This window comes from Chamaea fasciata, unplaced genomic scaffold (assembly GCF_029207755.1).
Source record: "Chamaea fasciata isolate MVZ Bird 193981 ecotype frontalis unplaced genomic scaffold, bChaFas1.0.hap1 SCAF_234, whole genome shotgun sequence".
NCBI lineage: Eukaryota > Metazoa > Chordata > Aves > Passeriformes > Sylviidae > Chamaea > Chamaea fasciata.
Genome location: NW_027094319.1, coordinates 13,304 through 34,319, shown reverse-complemented (window position 1 = coordinate 34,319; position 21,016 = coordinate 13,304).

Sequence of the window (21,016 nt, the reverse complement as noted above, 5' to 3'; positions counted from 1 at the left end):
CCTACGTGTCCCTGGTGTGCCCTAGCTGTCCCCTACGTGTCCCTGGGTGTCCCTGAGGTGCTCCAGGGGTGCCCCGGCTGTCCCTGGGGGTGCCCAGGCTGTCCCCTAGGGGTCCCTTGGGGTACCCTGGCTGTCCCTGGGGTGCCCTGGCTGTCCCCTAGGTGTCCCTGGGGTGCCGTGGCTGTCCCCTTGGTGTCCCTGGGGGTGACCTCCCTGTCCCCTAGGTGTCCCTGGAGGTGCCCTGGCTGTCCCCTTGGTGTCCCTGGGGGTGCCCTGGCTGTCCCATAGGTGTCCCTGGAGGTGCCCTGGCTGTCCCCTTGGTGTCCCTGGGGGTGCCCTGGGTGTCCCTGGGGTGCCCTGGCTGTCCCCTAGGTGTCCCTGGGGGTGCCCTGGCTGTCCCCTTGGTGTCCCTGGGGTACCCTGGCTGTCCCTTATGTGTCCCTGGGGGTGCCCAGGGTGTCCCTGGGGTGCCTTGCTGTCCCCTAGGTGTCCCTGGGGGTGCCCTGCCTTTCCCCGAGGTGTCCCTGGGGATGCCCTGGCTGTCCTTGGGGTGCTCTGGTTGTCCCCTAGGTGTCCCTGGAGTGCCCTGACTGTCCCCTAGGTGTCCCTGGGGGTTCCCTGGCTGTCCCCGAGTTGTCCCTGGGGGAGCCCTGGCTGTCCCAAGGGTGCCCTGCCTGTCCCCTAGGTGTCCCTGGGAGTGCCCTGGCTGTCCCCTAGGTGTCCCTGGGGGTGCCCTGGGTGTCCCTCTGGGTGCCCTGGCTGTCCCCTAGGTGTCCCTGGGGTCCCCTGGGTGTCCCCGGGGGTGCCCTGGCTGTTCCTGTGGTGCCCTGGCTGTCTTCTAGGTGTCCCTGGGGGGCCCTGGCTGTCCCCTAGGTGTCCCTGGGGTTCCCTGGCTGTCCCTGGGGTGCCCAGGCTTTCCTATAGGTGTCCCTGGGGGTGCCCTGGCTGTCCCCTAGGTGTCCCAGGGCTGCCCTGGCTGTCCCATAGGTGTCCCTGGGGGTGCCCTGGCTGTCCCTTAGGTGTCCCTGGGGGTTCCCTGGCTATCTGTGCGGTTCCGTGGCTGCCTCTGGGGTGCCCTTGATGTCCCCTAGGTGTCCCTGGGGTGCCCTGAGTGTCCCTGTGGGTGCCCTGGCTGTTCCCTAGGTGTCCCTGGGGTTCCCTGGCTGTCCCTGGGGTGCCCAGGCTTTCCTATAGGTGTCCCTGGGGGTGCCCTGGCTGTCCCCTAGGTGTCCCAGGGCTGCCCTGGCTGTCCCATAGGTGTCCCTGGGGGTGCCCTGGCTGTTCCTTAGGTGTCCCTGGGGGTGCCCTGGCTGTCCCTTAGGTGTCCCTGGGGGTTCCCTGGCTATCTGTGGGGTGCCGTGGCTGCCTCTGTGGTGCCCTTGATGTCCCCTAGGTGTCCCTGGGGTGCCCTGAGTGTCCCTGGGGTGCCCTGGCTGTCCCCTAGGTGTCCTTGGGGTGCCTTGCTGTCCCCAAGGCGTCCCTGGGGTGCCCTGGCTGTCCCCTAGCTGTCCCTGGGGGTGCCCTGGGTGTCCCTGGGGTGCCCTGGCTGTCCCCTAGGTGTCCCTGGGGGTGCCCTGGCTGTCCCTGGTGTGCCCTAGCTGTCCCCTACGTGTCCCTGGGGGTGCCCTGGGTGTCCCTGAGGTGCTCCAGGGGTGCCCCGGCTGTCCCTGGGGGTGCCCAGGCTGTCCCCTAGGGGTCCCTGGGGGTACCCTGGCTGTCCCAGGGGTGCCCTGGCTGTCCCCTAGGTGTCCCTGGGGTGCCGTGGCTGTCCCCTTGGTGTCCCTGGGGTACCCTGGCTGTCCCTTATGTGTCCCTGGAGTGCCTTGCTGTCCCCTAGGTGTCCCTGGGGGTGCCCTGCCTTTCCCCGAGGTGTCCCTGGGGGTGCCCTGGCTGTCCTTGGGGTGCTCTGGCTGTCCCCTAGGTGTCCCTGGAGTGCCCTGACTGTCCCCTAGGTGTCCCTGGGGGTTCCCTGGCTGTCCCCTAGTTGTCCCTGGGGGAGCCCTGGCTGACCCTAGGGTGCCCTGCCTGTCCCCTAGGTGTCCCTGGGAGTGCCCTGGCTGTCACCTAGGTGTCCCTGGGGGTCCCTGGCTGTCCCCTAGTTGTCCCTGGGGGAGCCCTGGCTGTCCCAAGGGTGCCCTGCCTGTCCCCTAGGTGTCCCTGGGAGTGCCCTGGCTATCCCCTAGGTGTCCCTGGGGGTGCCCTGGGTGTCCCTCTGGGTGCCCTGGCTGTCCCCTAGGTGTCCCTGGGGTCCCCTGGGTGTCCCCGGGGGTGCCCTGGCTGTTCCTGTGGTGCCCTGGCTGTCTTCTAGGTGTCCCTGGGGGGCCCTGGCTGTCCCTTAGGTGTCCCTGGGGGTTCCCTGGCTATCTGTGCGGTTCCGTGGCTGCCTCTGGGGTGCCCTTGATGTCCCCTAGGTGTCCCTGGGGTGCCCTGAGTGTCCCTGTGGGTGCCCTGGCTGTCCCCTAGGTGTCCCTGGGGTTCCCTGGCTGTCCCTGGGGTGCCCAGGCTTTCCTATAGGTGTCCCTGGGGGTGCCCTGGCTGTCCCCTAGGTGTCCCAGGGCTGCCCTGGCTGTCCCATAGGTGTCCCTGGGGGTGCCCTGGCTGTTCCTTAGGTGTCCCTGGGGGTTCCCTGGCTATCTGTGGGGTGCCGTGGCTGCCTCTGGGGTGCCCTTGATGTCCCCTAGGTGTCCCTGGGGTGCCCTGAGTGTCCCTGGGATGCCCTGGCTGTCCCCTAGGTTTCCTTGGGGTGCCTTGCTGTCCCCAAGGCGTCCCTGGGGTGCCCTGGCTGTCCCCTAGGTGTCCCTGGGGGTGCCCTGGCTGTCCCTGGGGGTCCCTGGCTGTCCCATAGGTGTCCCTAGGGGTGCCTTGTCTGTCCCTGGGGGGGCCCTGGGTGTACCCTGGTGTCCCTGGGAGGGCCCTGGCTGTCCCCTAAGTGTCCCTGGGGGTGCTCTGGTGTCCCTGGGGATGCCCTGGCTGTCCCCTAGCTGTCCCTGGGGGTGCCCTGGGTGTCCCTGGGGTGCCCTGGCTGTCCCCTAGGTGTCCCTGGGGGTGCCCTGGCTGTCCCTGGTGTGCCCTAGCTGTCCCCTACGTGTCCCTGGGGGTGCCCTGGGTGTCCCTGAGGTGCTCTAGGGGTGCCCCGGCTGTCCCTGGGGGTGCCCAGGCTGTCCCCTAGGGGTCCCTGGGGGTACCCTGGCTGTCCCTGGGGGTGCCCTGCCTGTCCCCTAGGTGTCCCTGGAGGTGCCCTGGCTGTCCCCTTGGTGTCCCTGGGGGTGCCCTGGCTGTCCCATAGGTGTCCCTGGAGGTGCCCTGGCTGTCCCCTTGGTGTCCCTGGGGGTGCCCTGGGTGTCCCTGGGGTGCCCTGGCTGTCCCCTAGGTGTCCCCGGGGATGCCCAGGCTATCCCTGGGGGGGCCCTGGCTGTCCCTGGGGTGCCCTAGCTGTCCCCTAGGTGTCCCTGGGGGTGCCCTGGCTGTCCCCTTGGTGTCCCTGGGGTACCCTGGCTGTCCCTTAGATGTCCCTGGGGGTGCCCTGGCTCTCCTTGGGGTGCCCTGGCTGTCCCTTATGTGTCCCTGGGGGTGCCCAGGGTGTCCCCGGGGTGCCTTGCTGTCCCCTAGGTGTCCCTGGGGGTGCCCTGCCTGTCCCCGAGGTGTCCCTGGGGGTGCCCTGGCTGTCCTTGGGGTGCTCTGGCTGTCCCCTAGGTGTCCCTGGAGTGCCCTGACTGTCCCCTAGGTGTCCCTGGGGGTTCCCTGGCTGTCCCCTAGAGTTCCCTGGGGGAGCCCTGGCTGACCCTAGGGTGCCCTGCCTGTCCCCTAGGTGTCCCTGGGAGTGCCCTGGCTGTCACCTAGGTGTCCCTGGGGGTCCCTGGCTGTCCCCTAGTTGTCCCTGGGGGAGCCCTGGCTGTCCCAAGGGTGCCCTGCCTGTCCCCTAGGTGTCCCTGGGAGTGCCCTGGCTGTCCCCTAGGTGTCCTTGGGGGTGCTCTGGTGTCCCTGGGGATGCCCTGGCTGTCCCCTAGGTGTCCCTGGGGGTGCCCTGGGTGTCCCTGGGGGTCCCTGGCTGTCCCATAGGTGTCCCTAGGGGTGCCTTGTCTGTCCCTGGGGGGGCCCTGGGTGTACCCTGGTGTCCCTGGGAGGGCCCTGGCTGTCCCCTAAGTGTCCCTGGGGGTGCTCTGGTGTCCCTGGGGATGCCCTGGCTGTCCCCTAGCTGTCCCTGGGGGTGCCCTGGGTGTCCCTGGGGTGCCCTGGCTGTCCCCTAGGTGTCCCTGGGGGTGCCCTGGCTGTCCCTGGTGTGCCCTAGCTGTCCCCTACGTGTCCCTGGGGGTGCCCTGGGTGTCCCTGAGGTGCTCTAGGGGTGCCCCGGCTGTCCCTGGGGGTGCCCAGGCTGTCCCCTAGGGGTCCCTGGGGGTACCCTGGCTGTCCCTGGGGTGCCCTGGCTGTCCCCTAGGTGTCCCTGGGGTGCCGTGGCTGTCCCCTTGGTGTCCCTGGGGGTGACCTGCCTGTCCCCTAGGTGTCCCTGGAGGTGCCCTGGCTGTCCCCTTGGTGTCCCTGGGGGTGCCCTGGCTGTCCCATAGGTGTCCCTGGAGGTGCCCTGGATGTCCCCTTGGTGTCCCTGGGGGTGCCCTGGGTGTCCCTGGGGTGCCCTGGCTGTCTCCTAGGTGTCCCCGGGGATGCCCTGGCTATCCCTGGGGGGGCCCTGGCTGTCCCTGGGGTGCCCTAGCTGTCCCCTAGGTGTCCCTGGGGGTGCCCTGGCTGTCCCCTTGGTGTCCCTGGGGTACCCTGGCTGTCCCTTATGTGTCCCTGGGGGTGCCCAGGGTGTCCCTGGGGTGCCTTGCTGTCCCCTAGGTGTCCCTGGGGGTGCCCTGCCTGTCCCCTAGGTGTCCCTGGGGGTGCCCTGCCTGTCCCCGAGGTGTCCCTGGGGGTGCCCTGGCTGTCCTTGGGGTGCTCTGGCTGTCCCCTAGGTGTCCCTGGAGTGCCCTGACTGTCCCCTAGGTGTCCCTGGGGGTTCCCTGGCTGTCCCCTAGTTGTCCCTGGGGGAGCCCTGGCTGACCCTAGGGTGCCCTGCCTGTCCCCTAGGTGTCCCTGGGAGTGCCCTGGCTGTCCCCTAGGTGTCCCTGGGGGTGCCCTGGGTGTCCCTCTGGGTGCCCTGGCTGTCCCCTAGGTGTCCCTGGGGTCCCCTGGGTGTCCCCGGGGGTGCCCTGGCTGTTCCTGTGGTGCCCTGGCTGTCTTCTAGGTGTCCCTGGGGGGCCCTGGCTGTCCCCTAGGTGTCCCTGGGGTTCCCTGGCTGTCCCTGGGGTGCCCAGGCTTTCCTATAGGTGTCCCTGGGGGTGCCCTGGCTGTCCCCTAGGTGTCCCAGGGCTGCCCTGGCTGTCCCATAGGTGTCCCTGGGGGTGCCCTGGCTGTCCCTTAGGTGTCCCTGGGGGTTCCCTGGCTATCTGTGGGGTGCCGTGGCTGCCTCTGGGCTGCCCTTGATGTCCCCTAGGTGTCCCTGGGGTGCCCTGAGTGTCCCTGTGGGTGCCCTGGCTGTCCCCTAGGTGTCCCTGGGGTGCCCTGGCTGTCCCCTACGTGTCCCTGGTGTGCCCTAGCTGTCCCCTACGTGTCCCTGGGTGTCCCTGAGGTGCTCCAGGGGTGCCCCGGCTGTCCCTGGGGGTGCCCAGGCTGTCCCCTAGGGGTCCCTTGGGGTACCCTGGCTGTCCCTGGGGTGCCCTGGCTGTCCCCTAGGTGTCCCTGGGGTGCCGTGGCTGTCCCCTTGGTGTCCCTGGGGGTGACCTCCCTGTCCCCTAGGTGTCCCTGGAGGTGCCCTGGCTGTCCCCTTGGTGTCCCTGGGGGTGCCCTGGCTGTCCCATAGGTGTCCCTGGAGGTGCCCTGGCTGTCCCCTTGGTGTCCCTGGGGGTGCCCTGGGTGTCCCTGGGGTGCCCTGGCTGTCCCCTAGGTGTCCCTGGGGGTGCCCTGGCTGTCCCCTTGGTGTCCCTGGGGTACCCTGGCTGTCCCTTATGTGTCCCTGGGGGTGCCCAGGGTGTCCCTGGGGTGCCTTGCTGTCCCCTAGGTGTCCCTGGGGGTGCCCTGCCTTTCCCCGAGGTGTCCCTGGGGATGCCCTGGCTGTCCTTGGGGTGCTCTGGTTGTCCCCTAGGTGTCCCTGGAGTGCCCTGACTGTCCCCTAGGTGTCCCTGGGGGTTCCCTGGCTGTCCCCGAGTTGTCCCTGGGGGAGCCCTGGCTGTCCCAAGGGTGCCCTGCCTGTCCCCTAGGTGTCCCTGGGAGTGCCCTGGCTGTCCCCTAGGTGTCCCTGGGGGTGCCCTGGGTGTCCCTCTGGGTGCCCTGGCTGTCCCCTAGGTGTCCCTGGGGTCCCCTGGGTGTCCCCGGGGGTGCCCTGGCTGTTCCTGTGGTGCCCTGGCTGTCTTCTAGGTGTCCCTGGGGGGCCCTGGCTGTCCCTGGGGTGCCCAGGCTTTCCTATAGGTGTCCCTGGGGGTGCCCTGGCTGTCCCCTAGGTGTCCCAGGGCTGCCCTGGCTGTCCCATAGGTGTCCCTGGGGGTGCCCTGGCTGTCCCTTAGGTGTCCCTGGGGGTTCCCTGGCTATCTGTGCGGTTCTGTGGCTGCCTCTGGGGTGCCCTTGATGTCCCCTAGGTGTCCCTGGGGTGCCCTGAGTGTCCCTGTGGGTGCCCTGGCTGTTCCCTAGGTGTCCCTGGGGTTCCCTGGCTGTCCCTGGGGTGCCCAGGCTTTCCTATAGGTGTCCCTGGGGGTGCCCTGGCTGTCCCCTAGGTGTCCCAGGGCTGCCCTGGCTGTCCCATAGGTGTCCCTGGGGGTGCCCTGGCTGTTCCTTAGGTGTCCCTGGGGGTGCCCTGGCTGTCCCTTAGGTGTCCCTGGGGGTTCCCTGGCTATCTGTGGGGTGCCGTGGCTGCCTCTGTGGTGCCCTTGATGTCCCCTAGGTGTCCCTGGGGTGCCCTGAGTGTCCCTGGGGTGCCCTGGCTGTCCCCTAGGTGTCCTTGGGGTGCCTTGCTGTCCCCAAGGCGTCCCTGGGGTGCCCTGGCTGTCCCCTAGCTGTCCCTGGGGGTGCCCTGGGTGTCCCTGGGGTGCCCTGGCTGTCCCCTAGGTGTCCCTGGGGGTGCCCTGGCTGTCCCTGGTGTGCCCTAGCTGTCCCCTACGTGTCTCTGGGGGTGCCCTGGGTGGGTGCCCTGAGGTGCTCCAGGGGTGCCCCGGCTGTCCCTGGGGGTGCCCAGGCTGTCCCCTAGGGGTCCCTGGGGGTACCCTGGCTGTCCCTGGGGTGCCCTGGCTGTCCCCTAGGTGTCCCTGGGGTGCCGTGGCTGTCCCCTTGGTGTCCCTGGGGTACCCTGGCTGTCCCTTATGTGTCCCTGGGGTGCCTTGCTGTCCCCTTGGTGTCCCTGGGGGTGCCCTGCCTTTCCCCGAGGTGTCCCTGGGGGTGCCCTGGCTGTCCTTGGGGTGCTCTGGCTGTCCCCTAGGTGTCCCTGGAGTGCCCTGACTGTCCCCTAGGTGTCCCTGGGGGTTCCCTGGCTGTCCCCTAGTTGTCCCTGGGGGAGCCCTGGCTGACCCTAGGGTGCCCTGCCTGTCCCCTAGGTGTCCCTGGGAGTGCCCTGGCTGTCACCTAGGTGTCCCTGGGGGTCCCTGGCTGTCCCCTAGTTGTCCCTGGGGGAGCCCTGGCTGTCCCAAGGGTGCCCTGCCTGTCCCCTAGGTGTCCCTGGGAGTGCCCTGGCTATCCCCTAGGTGTCCCTGGGGGTGCCCTGGGTGTCCCTCTGGGTGCCCTGGCTGTCCCCTAGGTGTCCCTGGGGTCCCCTGGGTGTCCCCGGGGGTGCCCTGGCTGTTCCTGTGGTGCCCTGGCTGTCTTCTAGGTGTCCCTGGGGGGCCCTGGCTGTCCCTTAGGTGTCCCTGGGGGTTCCCTGGCTATCTGTGCGGTTCCGTGGCTGCCTCTGGGGTGCCCTTGATGTCCCCTAGGTGTCCCTGGGGTGCCCTGAGTGTCCCTGTGGGTGCCCTGGCTGTCCCCTAGGTGTCCCTGGGGTTCCCTGGCTGTCCCTGGGGTGCCCAGGCTTTCCTATAGGTGTCCCTGGGGGTGCCCTGGCTGTCCCCTAGGTGTCCCAGGGCTGCCCTGGCTGTCCCATAGGTGTCCCTGGGGGTGCCCTGGCTGTTCCTTAGGTGTCCCTGGGGGTTCCCTGGCTATCTGTGGGGTGCCGTGGCTGCCTCTGGGGTGCCCTTGATGTCCCCTAGGTGTCCCTGGGGTGCCCTGAGTGTCCCTGGGATGCCCTGGCTGTCCCCTAGGTTTCCTTGGGGTGCCTTGCTGTCCCCAAGGCGTCCCTGGGGTGCCCTGGCTGTCCCCTAGGTGTCCCTGGGGGTGCCCTGGCTGTCCCTGGGGGTCCCTGGCTGTCCCATAGGTGTCCCTAGGGGTGCCTTGTCTGTCCCTGGGGGGGCCCTGGGTGTACCCTGGTGTCCCTGGGAGGGCCCTGGCTGTCCCCTAAGTGTCCCTGGGGGTGCTCTGGTGTCCCTGGGGATGCCCTGGCTGTCCCCTAGCTGTCCCTGGGGGTGCCCTGGGTGTCCCTGGGGTGCCCTGGCTGTCCCCTAGGTGTCCCTGGGGGTGCCCTGGCTGTCCCTGGTGTGCCCTAGCTGTCCCCTACGTGTCCCTGGGGGTGCCCTGGGTGTCCCTGAGGTGCTCTAGGGGTGCCCCGGCTGTCCCTGGGGGTGCCCAGGCTGTCCCCTAGGGGTCCCTGGGGGTACCCTGGCTGTCCCTGGGGGTGCCCTGCCTGTCCCCTAGGTGTCCCTGGAGGTGCCCTGGCTGTCCCCTTGGTGTCCCTGGGGGTGCCCTTGCTGTCCCATAGGTGTCCCTGGAGGTGCCCTGGCTGTCCCCTTGGTGTCCCTGGGGGTGCCCTGGGTGTCCCTGGGGTGCCCTGGCTGTCCCCTAGGTGTCCCCGGGGATGCCCAGGCTATCCCTGGGGGGGCCCTGGCTGTCCCTGGGGTGCCCTAGCTGTCCCCTAGGTGTCCCTGGGGGTGCCCTGGCTGTCCCCTTGGTGTCCCTGGGGTACCCTGGCTGTCCCTTAGATGTCCCTGGGGGTGCCCTGGCTCTCCTTGGGGTGCCCTGGCTGTGCCTTATGTGTCCCTGGGGGTGCCCAGGGTGTCCCCGGGGTGCCTTGCTGTCCCCTAGGTGTCCCTGGGGGTGCCCTGCCTGTCCCCGAGGTGTCCCTGGAAGTGCCCTGGCTGTCCTTGGGGTGCTCTGGCTGTCCCCTAGGTGTCCCTGGAGTGCCCTGACTGTCCCCTAGGTGTCCCTGGGGGTTCCCTGGCTGTCCCCTAGAGTTCCCTGGGGGAGCCCTGGCTGACCCTAGGGTGCCCTGCCTGTCCCCTAGGTGTCCCTGGGAGTGCCCTGGCTGTCACCTAGGTGTCCCTGGGGGTCCCTGGCTGTCCCCTAGTTGTCCCTGGGGGAGCCCTGGCTGTCCCAAGGGTGCCCTGCCTGTCCCCTAGGTGTCCCTGGGAGTGCCCTGGCTGTCCCCTAGGTGTCCCTGGGGGTGCCCTGGGTGTCCCTCTGGGTGCCCTGGCTGTCCCCTAGGTGTCCCTGGGGTCCCCTGGGTGTCCCCGGGGGTGCCCTGGCTGTTCCTGTGGTGCCCTGGCTGTCTTCTAGGTGTCCCTGGGGGGCCCTGGCTGTCCCCTAGGTGTCCCTGGGGTTCCCTGGCTGTCCCTGGGGTGCCCAGGCTTTCCTATAGGTGTCCCTGGGGGTGCCCTGGCTGTCCCCTAGGTGTCCCAGGGCTGCCCTGGCTGTCCCATAGGTGTCCCTGGGGGTGCCCTGGCTGTCCCTTAGGTGTCCCTGGGGGTTCCCTGGCTATCTGTGGGGTGCCGTGGCTGCCTCTGGGCTGCCCTTGATGTCCCCTAGGTGTCCCTGGGGTGCCCTGAGTGTCCCTGTGGGTGCCCTGGCTGTCCCCTAGGTGTCCCTGGGGTGCCCTGGCTGTCCCCTACGTGTCCCTGGTGTGCCCTAGCTGTCCCCTACGTGTCCCTGGGTGTCCCTGAGGTGCTCCAGGGGTGCCCCGGCTGTCCCTGGGGGTGCCCAGGCTGTCCCCTAGGGGTCCCTTGGGGTACCCTGGCTGTCCCTGGGGTGCCCTGGCTGTCCCCTAGGTGTCCCTGGGGTGCCGTGGCTGTCCCCTTGGTGTCCCTGGGGGTGACCTCCCTGTCCCCTAGGTGTCCCTGGAGGTGCCCTGGCTGTCCCCTTGGTGTCCCTGGGGGTGCCCTGGCTGTCCCATAGGTGTCCCTGGAGGTGCCCTGGCTGTCCCCTTGGTGTCCCTGGGGGTGCCCTGGGTGTCCCTGGGGTGCCCTGGCTGTCCCCTAGGTGTCCCTGGGGGTGCCCTGGCTGTCCCCTTGGTGTCCCTGGGGTACCCTGGCTGTCCCTTATGTGTCCCTGGGGGTGCCCAGGGTGTCCCTGGGGTGCCTTGCTGTCCCCTAGGTGTCCCTGGGGGTGCCCTGCCTTTCCCCGAGGTGTCCCTGGGGATGCCCTGGCTGTCCTTGGGGTGCTCTGGTTGTCCCCTAGGTGTCCCTGGAGTGCCCTGACTGTCCCCTAGGTGTCCCTGGGGGTTCCCTGGCTGTCCCCGAGTTGTCCCTGGGGGAGCCCTGGCTGTCCCAAGGGTGCCCTGCCTGTCCCCTAGGTGTCCCTGGGAGTGCCCTGGCTGTCCCCTAGGTGTCCCTGGGGGTGCCCTGGGTGTCCCTCTGGGTGCCCTGGCTGTCCCCTAGGTGTCCCTGGGGTCCCCTGGGTGTCCCCGGGGGTGCCCTGGCTGTTCCTGTGGTGCCCTGGCTGTCTTCTAGGTGTCCCTGGGGGGCCCTGGCTGTCCCCTAGGTGTCCCTGGGGTTCCCTGGCTGTCCCTGGGGTGCCCAGGCTTTCCTATAGGTGTCCCTGGGGGTGCCCTGGCTGTCCCCTAGGTGTCCCAGGGCTGCCCTGGCTGTCCCATAGGTGTCCCTGGGGGTGCCCTGGCTGTCCCTTAGGTGTCCCTGGGGGTTCCCTGGCTATCTGTGCGGTTCCGTGGCTGCCTCTGGGGTGCCCTTGATGTCCCCTAGGTGTCCCTGGGGTGCCCTGAGTGTCCCTGTGGGTGCCCTGGCTGTTCCCTAGGTGTCCCTGGGGTTCCCTGGCTGTCCCTGGGGTGCCCAGGCTTTCCTATAGGTGTCCCTGGGGGTGCCCTGGCTGTCCCATAGGTGTCCCTGGGGGTGCCCTGGCTGTTCCTTAGGTGTCCCTGGGGGTGCCCTGGCTGTCCCTTAGGTGTCCCTGGGGGTTCCCTGGCTATCTGTGGGGTGCCGTGGCTGCCTCTGTGGTGCCCTTGATGTCCCCTAGGTGTCCCTGGGGTGCCCTGAGTGTCCCTGGGGTGCCCTGGCTGTCCCCTAGGTGTCCTTGGGGTGCCTTGCTGTCCCCAAGGCGTCCCTGGGGTGCCCTGGCTGTCCCCTAGCTGTCCCTGGGGGTGCCCTGGGTGTCCCTGGGGTGCCCTGGCTGTCCCCTAGGTGTCCCTGGGGGTGCCCTGGCTGTCCCTGGTGTGCCCTAGCTGTCCCCTACGTGTCCCTGGGGGTGCCCTGGGTGTCCCTGAGGTGCTCCAGGGGTGCCCCGGCTGTCCCTGGGGGTGCCCAGGCTGTCCCCTAGGGGTCCCTGGGGGTACCCTGGCTGTCCCAGGGGTGCCCTGGCTGTCCCCTAGGTGTCCCTGGGGTGCCGTGGCTGTCCCCTTGGTGTCCCTGGGGTACCCTGGCTGTCCCTTATGTGTCCCTGGAGTGCCTTGCTGTCCCCTAGGTGTCCCTGGGGGTGCCCTGCCTTTCCCCGAGGTGTCCCTGGGGGTGCCCTGGCTGTCCTTGGGGTGCTCTGGCTGTCCCCTAGGTGTCCCTGGAGTGCCCTGACTGTCCCCTAGGTGTCCCTGGGGGTTCCCTGGCTGTCCCCTAGTTGTCCCTGGGGGAGCCCTGGCTGACCCTAGGGTGCCCTGCCTGTCCCCTAGGTGTCCCTGGGAGTGCCCTGGCTGTCACCTAGGTGTCCCTGGGGGTCCCTGGCTGTCCCCTAGTTGTCCCTGGGGGAGCCCTGGCTGTCCCAAGGGTGCCCTGCCTGTCCCCTAGGTGTCCCTGGGAGTGCCCTGGCTATCCCCTAGGTGTCCCTGGGGGTGCCCTGGGTGTCCCTCTGGGTGCCCTGGCTGTCCCCTAGGTGTCCCTGGGGTCCCCTGGGTGTCCCCGGGGGTGCCCTGGCTGTTCCTGTGGTGCCCTGGCTGTCTTCTAGGTGTCCCTGGGGGGCCCTGGCTGTCCCTTAGGTGTCCCTGGGGGTTCCCTGGCTATCTGTGCGGTTCCGTGGCTGCCTCTGGGGTGCCCTTGATGTCCCCTAGGTGTCCCTGGGGTGCCCTGAGTGTCCCTGTGGGTGCCCTGGCTGTCCCCTAGGTGTCCCTGGGGTTCCCTGGCTGTCCCTGGGGTGCCCAGGCTTTCCTATAGGTGTCCCTGGGGGTGCCCTGGCTGTCCCCTAGGTGTCCCAGGGCTGCCCTGGCTGTCCCATAGGTGTCCCTGGGGGTGCCCTGGCTGTTCCTTAGGTGTCCCTGGGGGTTCCCTGGCTATCTGTGGGGTGCCGTGGCTGCCTCTGGGGTGCCCTTGATGTCCCCTAGGTGTCCCTGGGGTGCCCTGAGTGTCCCTGGGATGCCCTGGCTGTCCCCTAGGTTTCCTTGGGGTGCCTTGCTGTCCCCAAGGCGTCCCTGGGGTGCCCTGGCTGTCCCCTAGGTGTCCCTGGGGGTGCCCTGGCTGTCCCTGGGGGTCCCTGGCTGTCCCATAGGTGTCCCTAGGGGTGCCTTGTCTGTCCCTGGGGGGGCCCTGGGTGTACCCTGGTGTCCCTGGGAGGGCCCTGGCTGTCCCCTAAGTGTCCCTGGGGGTGCTCTGGTGTCCCTGGGGATGCCCTGGCTGTCCCCTAGCTGTCCCTGGGGGTGCCCTGGGTGTCCCTGGGGTGCCCTGGCTGTCCCCTAGGTGTCCCTGGGGGTGCCCTGGCTGTCCCTGGTGTGCCCTAGCTGTCCCCTACGTGTCCCTGGGGGTGCCCTGGGTGTCCCTGAGGTGCTCTAGGGGTGCCCCGGCTGTCCCTGGGGGTGCCCAGGCTGTCCCCTAGGGGTCCCTGGGGGTACCCTGGCTGTCCCTGGGGGTGCCCTGCCTGTCCCCTAGGTGTCCCTGGAGGTGCCCTGGCTGTCCCCTTGGTGTCCCTGGGGGTGCCCTGGCTGTCCCATAGGTGTCCCTGGAGGTGCCCTGGCTGTCCCCTTGGTGTCCCTGGGGGTGCCCTGGGTGTCCCTGGGGTGCCCTGGCTGTCCCCTAGGTGTCCCCGGGGATGCCCAGGCTATCCCTGGGGGGGCCCTGGCTGTCCCTGGGGTGCCCTAGCTGTCCCCTAGGTGTCCCTGGGGGTGCCCTGGCTGTCCCCTTGGTGTCCCTGGGGTACCCTGGCTGTCCCTTAGATGTCCCTGGGGGTGCCCTGGCTCTCCTTGGGGTGCCCTGGCTGTCCCTTATGTGTCCCTGGGGGTGCCCAGGGTGTCCCCGGGGTGCCTTGCTGTCCCCTAGGTGTCCCTGGGGGTGCCCTGCCTGTCCCCGAGGTGTCCCTGGGGGTGCCCTGGCTGTCCTTGGGGTGCTCTGGCTGTCCCCTAGGTGTCCCTGGAGTGCCCTGACTGTCCCCTAGGTGTCCCTGGGGGTTCCCTGGCTGTCCCCTAGAGTTCCCTGGGGGAGCCCTGGCTGACCCTAGGGTGCCCTGCCTGTCCCCTAGGTGTCCCTGGGAGTGCCCTGGCTGTCACCTAGGTGTCCCTGGGGGTCCCTGGCTGTCCCCTAGTTGTCCCTGGGGGAGCCCTGGCTGTCCCAAGGGTGCCCTGCCTGTCCCCTAGGTGTCCCTGGGAGTGCCCTGGCTGTCCCCTAGGTGTCCTTGGGGGTGCTCTGGTGTCCCTGGGGATTCCCTGGCTGTCCCCTAGGTGTCCCTGGGGGTGCCCTGGGTGTCCCTGGGGTGCCCTGGCTGTCCCCTAGGTGTCCCTGGGGGTGCCCGGGCTGTCCCTGGTGTGCCCTAGCTGTCCCCTACGTGTCCCTGGGGGTGCCCTGGGTGTCCCTGAGGTGCTCTAGGGGTGCCCCGGCTGTCCCTGGGGGTGCCCAGGCTGTCCCCTAGGTGTCCCTGGGGGTACCCTGGCTGTCCCTGGGGTGCCCTGGCTGTCCCCTAGGTGTCCCTGGGGTGCCGTGGCTGTCCCCTTGGTGTCCCTGGGGTGCCCTGGCTGTCCCTAGGTGTCCCTGCCGCGCTCGTATCCTCGACTCCGCCTCCGGCGCCATGGTGACACCCCTCCCAGTCTGGACCAGTGTGGCCACACCCCCTCCCCTGGGGCCATTAGACCCATCCCAGTACAGACCAGTAAGGCACCGTGTGCCCACCATGGACCCCCACACGCCTGCCAGTTCGTCCCAGTCCACTCCCCGTCCATCCCAGTTCTCTCTGATCACCCTCCCAGTGCTCCCAGTCCATCCCAGTCCCGCAGGTGCTGGTGCTTGTGGCTTGATGAGCTGGTGCCTGTCCGCAACGTGGAGCGGGTCAAATGAGGCCTCAGGGGGAGGGGGGGGCGGATTTTGGGGGGTCCTGGGGGTCCCGAGTTGTCCTGGAGGGGTTTGGGGGGTCTGCGGGGAGTCTCAAGGGGCTGCTGTGGGTGTTTTTCGGGGATCTTCGGGAGGTTTGGGCGGCCCATTTGAGGCATCAAAGGAACCTGAGGAGGGTTTTGCGGGCTCCTGGAGGTCGGGGGGGCCCTGGGGGTGGTTTGGGGGGCACTGGGGGGTTCCAGCCCGTGACCCCCCCCCGTTTTTGACCCCCCCCCCCCCCCCCCCCCGAGCTGTTTCGGTCTCATCGACGCCCTCCTGAAGCCCAAGGGGGGGTGGGCGCTGGGCCCCCCCCGCTGCCCCCTCCCCCTGCCACCCCCGCGACGCCCTGCAGGTGAGGGACCCCCAAAAACCCCTCCCCAGACCCCAAATTCACCCCTGGGACCCCAAAAAACCCCCAAAACCTCTCCCCGGACCCCAAATTCACCCCTGAGGCCCCAAAAAACCCCCAAACCCCTCCCCATGAACCCCAAATCCACCCCTGGGACCCCCCAAAACCTCCCCAGGACCCCAGATCCACCCCGGGACCCCCAAATCCATCCCTTGGACCCCCAAAAACCCCCAAATCCATCCCTGGGACCCCCCAAAACCTCCCTTCAAACCCCAAATTCACCCCTCGGACCTCCAGAATCCTTCCACAGGACCCCTCAGGGGTCGTTCCCCACGAAAAAGTGCGGGAAACGTGAGGGGAGAAAAAGGGCGGGAAACGTGAGGGGAGAAAAAGGGCGGGATCAAGTGGAGGGGATCAATGGAATTTTGGGGGGGGTCAGCGACGCTGAGGAAAGATCAATGGAATATTGGGGGGGGCATCAATGACATTGGGGGGGTCAGTGACACTCGGGTGGGGATCAATGATGCTGTGGGGGGGTCGATATCAGCTCGGGGTGCGGCCATGGGTTTTTGGGGGGCCGCAACGCAGGCATCCGTGCTGGGTTTGGAGCGGGGGGCCCCTTCAACCTCTGGGGGGGCCCTGGCTGTCCCCTGGCTGTACCTGGGGGTGCCCTGCCTGTCCCCTAGGTGTCCCTGGGGATGCCCTGGAGTCCCTGGGGGTGCCCTGGCTGTCCCTGGGGGTCCCTGGCTGTCCCCTAGGTGTCCCTGGGGTGCCCTGGCTTTCCCTGGGGTGCCCTGGCTGTCCCCTAGGTGTCCTTGGGGTGCCTTGCTGTCCCCAAGGCGTCCCTGGGGTGCCCTGGCTGTCCCCTAGGTGTCCCTGGGGGTGCCCTGGCTGTCCCTGGGGGTCCCTGGCTGTCCCATAGGTGTCCCTAGGGGTGCCTTGTCTGTCCCTGGGGGGGCCCTGGGTGTACCCTGGTGTCCCTGGGAGGGCCCTGGCTGTCCCCTAAGTGTCCCTGGGGGTGCTCTGGTGTCCCTGGGGATGCCCTGGCTGTCCCCTAGCTGTCCCTGGGGGTGCCCTGGGTGTCCCTGGGGTGCCCTGGCTGTCCCCTAGGTGTCCCTGGAGGTGCCCTGGCTGTCCCTGGTGTGCCCTAGCTGTCCCCTACGTGTCCCTGGGGTGCCCTGGCTGTCCCATAGGTGTCCCTGGAGGTGCCCTGGCTGTCCCCTTGGTGTCCCTGGGGGTGCCCTGGGTGTCCCTGGGGTGCCCTGGCTGTCCCCTAGGTGTCCCCGGGGATGCCCAGGCTATCCCTGGGGGGGCCCTGGCTGTCCCTGGGGTGCCCTAGCTGTCCCCTAGGTGTCCCTGGGGGTGCCCTGGCTGTCCCCTTGGTGTCCCTGGGGTACCCTGGCTGTCCCTTAGATGTCCCTGGGGGTGCCCTGGCTCTCCTTGGGGTGCCCTGGCTGTCCCTTATGTGTCCCTGGGGGTGCCCAGGGTGTCCCCGGGGTGCCTTGCTGTCCCCTAGGTGTCCCTGGGGGTGCCCTGCCTGTCCCCGAGGTGTCCCTGGGGGTGCCCTGGCTGTCCTTGGGGTGCTCTGGCTGTCCCCTAGGTGTCCCTGGAGTGCCCTGACTGTCCCCTAGGTGTCCCTGGGGGTTCCCTGGCTGTCCCCTAGTTGTCCCTGGGGGAGCCCTGGCTGACCCTAGGGTGCCCTGCCTGTCCCCTAGGTGTCCCTGGGAGTGCCCTGGCTGTCACCTAGGTGTCCCTGGGGGTCCCTGGCTGTCCCCTAGTTGTCCCTGGGGGAGCCCTGGCTGTCCCAAGGGTGCCCTGCCTGTCCCCTAGGTGTCCCTGGGAGTGCCCTGGCTGTCCCCTAGGTGTCCCTGGGGGTGCTCTGGTGTCCCTGGGGATGCCCTGGCTGTCCCCTAGGTGTCCCTGGGGGTGCCCTGGGTGTCCCTGGGGTGCCCTGGCTGTCCCCTAGGTGTCCCTGGAGGTCCCCTGGCTGTCCTCTTGGTGTCCCTGGGGGTGCCCTGGGTGTCCCTGGGGTGCCCTGGCTGTCCCCTAGGTGTCCCCGGGGATGCCCTGGCTATCCCTGGGGGGGCCCTGGCTGTCCCTGGGGTGCCCTAGCTGTCCCCTAGGTGTCCCTGGGGTGCCCTGGTTGTCCTTTAGGTGTCCCTGGGGGTGCCCTGGCTGTCCCCTAGGTGTCCCTGCCTCGCTCGTATCCTCGACTCCGCCTCCGGCGCCATGGTGACACCCCTCCCAGTCTGGACCAGTGTGGCCACACCCTCTCCCCTGGGGCCATTAGACCCATCCCAGTACAGACCAGTAAGGCACCGTGTGCCCACCATGGACCCCCACACGCCTGCCAGTTCGTCCCAGTCCACTCCCCGTCCATCCCAGTTCTCTCTGATCACCCTCCCAGTGCTCCCAGTCCATCCCAGTCCCGCAGGTGCTGGTGCTTGTGGCTTGATCAGCTGGTGCCTGTCCGCAACGTGGAGCGGGTCAAATGAGGCCTCAGGGGGAGGGGGGGGGCGGATTTTGGGGGGTCCTGGGGGTCCCGAGTTGTCCTGGAGGGGTTTGGGGGGTCTGCGGGGAGTCTCAAGGGGCTGCTGTGGGTGTTTTTCGGGGATCTTCGGGAGGTTTGGGCGGCCCATTTGAGGCATCAAAGGAACCTGAGGAGGGTTTTGCGGGCTCCTGGAGGTCGGGGGGGCCCTGGGGGTGGTTTGGGGGGCACTGGGGGGTTCCAGCCCGTGACCCCCCCCCGTTTTTGACCCCCCCCCCCCCCCCCCCCGAGCTGTTTCGGTCTCATCGACGCCCTCCTGAAGCCCAAGGGGGGGTAAGCGCTGGGCCCCCCCCGCTGCCCCCTCCCCCTGCCACCCCCGCGACGCCCTGCAGGTGAGGGACCCCCAAAAACCCCTCCCCAGACCCCAAATTCACCCCTGGGACCCCAAAAAACCCCCAAAACCTCTCCCCGGACCCCAAATTCACCCCTGAGGCCCCAAAAAACCCCCAAACCCCTCCCCATGAACCCCAAATCCACCCCTGGGACCCCCCAAAACCTCCCCAGGACCCCAGATCCACCCCGGGACCCCCAAATCCATCCCTTGGACCCCCAAAAACCCCCAAATCCATCCCTGGGACCCCCCAAAACCTCCCTTCAAACCCCAAATTCACCCCTCGGACCTCCAGAATCCTTCCACAGGACCCCTCAGGGGTCGTTCCCCACGAAAAAGTGCGGGAAACGTGAGGGGAGAAAAAGGGCGGGAAACGTGAGGGGAGAAAAAGGGCGGGATCAAGTGGAGGGGATCAATGGAATTTTGGGGGGGTCAGCGACGCTGAGGAAAGATCAATGGAATATTGGGGGGGCATCAATGACATTGGGGGGGTCAGTGACACTCGGGTGGGGATCAATGATGCTGTGGGGGGGTCGATATCAGCTCGGGGTGCGGCCATGGGTTTTTGGGGGGCCGCAACGCAGGCATCCGTGCTGGGTTTGGAGCGGGGGGCCCCTTCAACCTCTGGGGGGGCCCTGGCTGTCCCCTGGCTGTACCTGGGGGTGCCCTGCCTGTCCCCTAGGTGTCCCTGGGGATGCCCTGGAGTCCCTGGGGGTGCCCTGGCTGTCCCTGGGGGTCCCCTGGCTGTCCCCTAGGTGTCCCTGGGGTGCCCTGGCTTTCCCTGGGGTGCCCTGGCTGTCCCCTAGGTGTCCTTGGGGTGCCTTGCTGTCCCCAAGGCGTCCCTGGGGTGCTCTGGCTGTCCCCTAGGTGTCCCTGGGGGTGCCCTGACTGTCCCTGGGGGTCCCTGGCTGTCCCATAGGTGTCCCTAGGGGTGCCTTGTCTGTCCCTGGGGGGGCCCTGGGTGTACCCTGGTGTCCCTGGGAGGGCCCTGGCTGTCCCCTAAGTGTCCCTGGGGGTGCTCTGGTGTCCCTGGGGATGCCCTGGCTGTCCCCTAGCTGTCCCTGGGGGTGCCCTGGGTGTCCCTGGGGGTGCCCTGGCTGTCCCCTAGGTGTCCCTGGGGGTGCCCTGGCTGTCCCTGGTGTGCCCTAGCTGTCCCCTACGTGTCCCTGGGGGTGCCCTGGGTGTCCCTGAGGTGCTCTAGGGGTGCCCCGGCTGTCCCTGGGGGTGCCCAGGCTGTCCCCTAGGGGTCCCTGGGGGTACCCTGGCTGTCCCTGGGGTGCCCTGGCTGTCCCTAGGTGTCCCTGGGGTGCCGTGGCTGTCCCCTTGGTGTCCCTGGGGGTGACCTGCCTGTCCCCTAGGTGTCCCTGGAGGTGCCCTGGCTGTCCCCTTGGTGTCCCTGGGGGTGCCCTGGCTGTCCCATAGGTGTCCCTGGAGGTGCCCTGGATGTCCCCTTGGTGTCCCTGGGGGTGCCCTGGGTGTCCCTGGGGTGCCCTGGCTGTCTCCTAGGTGTCCCCCGGGGATGCCCTGGCTATCCCTGGGGGGGGCCCTGGCTGTCCCTGGGGTGCCCTAGCTGTCCCCTAGGTGTCCCTGGGGGTGCCCTGGCTGTCCCCTTGGTGTCCCTGGGGTACCCTGGCTGTCCCTTATGTGTCCCTGGGGGTGCCCAGGGTGTCCCTGGGTGCCTTGCTGTCCCCTAGGTGTCCCTAGGGGTGCCCTGCCTGTCCCCTAGGTGTCCCTGGGGGTGCCCTGCCCTGTCCCCGAGGTGTCCCTGGGGGTGCCCTGGCTGTCCTTGGGGTGCTCTGGCTGTCCCCTAGGTGTCCCTGGGGTGCTCTGGCTGTCCCTGGGGTTGCCCTGGCTGTCCCCTAGGTGTCCCTGGAGTGCCCTGGCTGTCCCCTAGGTGTCCCTTGGGGTCCACGGGCTGTCCACTAGGTGTCCCTTGGGGGGACCTGACTGTCCCTGGGATGCCCTGGCTGTCCCCTAGGTGTCCCTTGGGGTCCACGGGCTGTCCACTAGGTGTCCCTTGGGGGGACCTGACTGTCCCTGGGGTGCCCTGGCTGTCTCTTAGGTGTCCCTGGGGGTGCCCTGCCTGTCCCCTAGGTGTCCCAGGGCTGCCCTGGCTGTCTTTTAGGTGTCCCTGGGGGTGGCCTGACTGTCCCCTAGGGGTACCTTGTCTGTCCCTGGGGGGGCCCTGGCTGTCTTCCTAGGTGTCCCTGGGGTGCCCTGGCTGTCCCTGGGGGTACCCTGGTGTCCCTGAGAGGGCCCTGGCTGTCCCCTAAGTGTCCCTGGGGGTGCTCTGGTGTCCCTGGGGATGCCCTGGCTGTCCCCTAGCTGTCCCTGGGGGTGCCCTGGGTGTCCCTGGGGTGCCCTGGCTGTCCCCTAGGTGTCCCTGGGGGTGCCCTGGCTGTCCCTGGTGTGCCCTAGCTGTCCCCTACGTGTCCCTGGGGGTGCCCTGGGGTGCTCTAGGGGTGCCCCGGCTGTCCCTGGGGGTGCCCAGGCTGTCACCTAGGGGTCCCTGGGGGTACCCTGGCTGTCCCCTATGTGTCCCTGGGGGCGCCCTGGCTGTCCCCTAGGTGTCCTTGGGGTGCCTTGCTGTCCCCAAGGCGTCCCTGGGGTGCCCTGGCTGTCCCCTAGCTGTCCCTGGGGGTGCCCTGGGTGTCCCTGGGGTGCCCTGGCTGTCCCCTAGGTGTCCCTGGGGGTGCCCTGGCTGTCCCTGGTGTGCCCTAGCTGTCCCCTACGTGTCCCTGGGGGTGCCCTGGGTGTCCCTGAGGTGCTCCAGGGGTGCCCCGGCTGTCCCTGGGGGTGCCCAGGCTGTCCCCTAGGGGTCCCTGGGGGTACCCTGGCTGTCCCTGGGGTGCCCTGGCTGTCCCCTAGGTGTCCCTGGGGTGCCGTGGCTGTCCCCTTGGTGTCCCTGGGGTACCCTGGCTGTCCCTTATGTGTCCCTGGGGTGCCTTGCTGTCCCCTAGGTGTCCCTGGGGGTGCCCTGCCTTTCCCCGAGGTGTCCCTGGGGGTGCCCTGGCTGTCCTTGGGGTGCTCTGGCTGTCCCCTAGGTGTCCCTGGAGTGCCCTGACTGTCCCCTAGGTGTCCCTGGGGGTTCCCTGGCTGTCCCCCTAGTTGTCCCTGGGGGAGCCCTGGCTGACCCTAGGGTGCCCTGCCTGTCCCCTAGGTGTCCCTGGGAGTGCCCTGGCTGTCACCTAGGTGTCCCTGGGGGGTCCCTGGCTGTCCCCCTAGTTGTCCCTGGGGGAGCC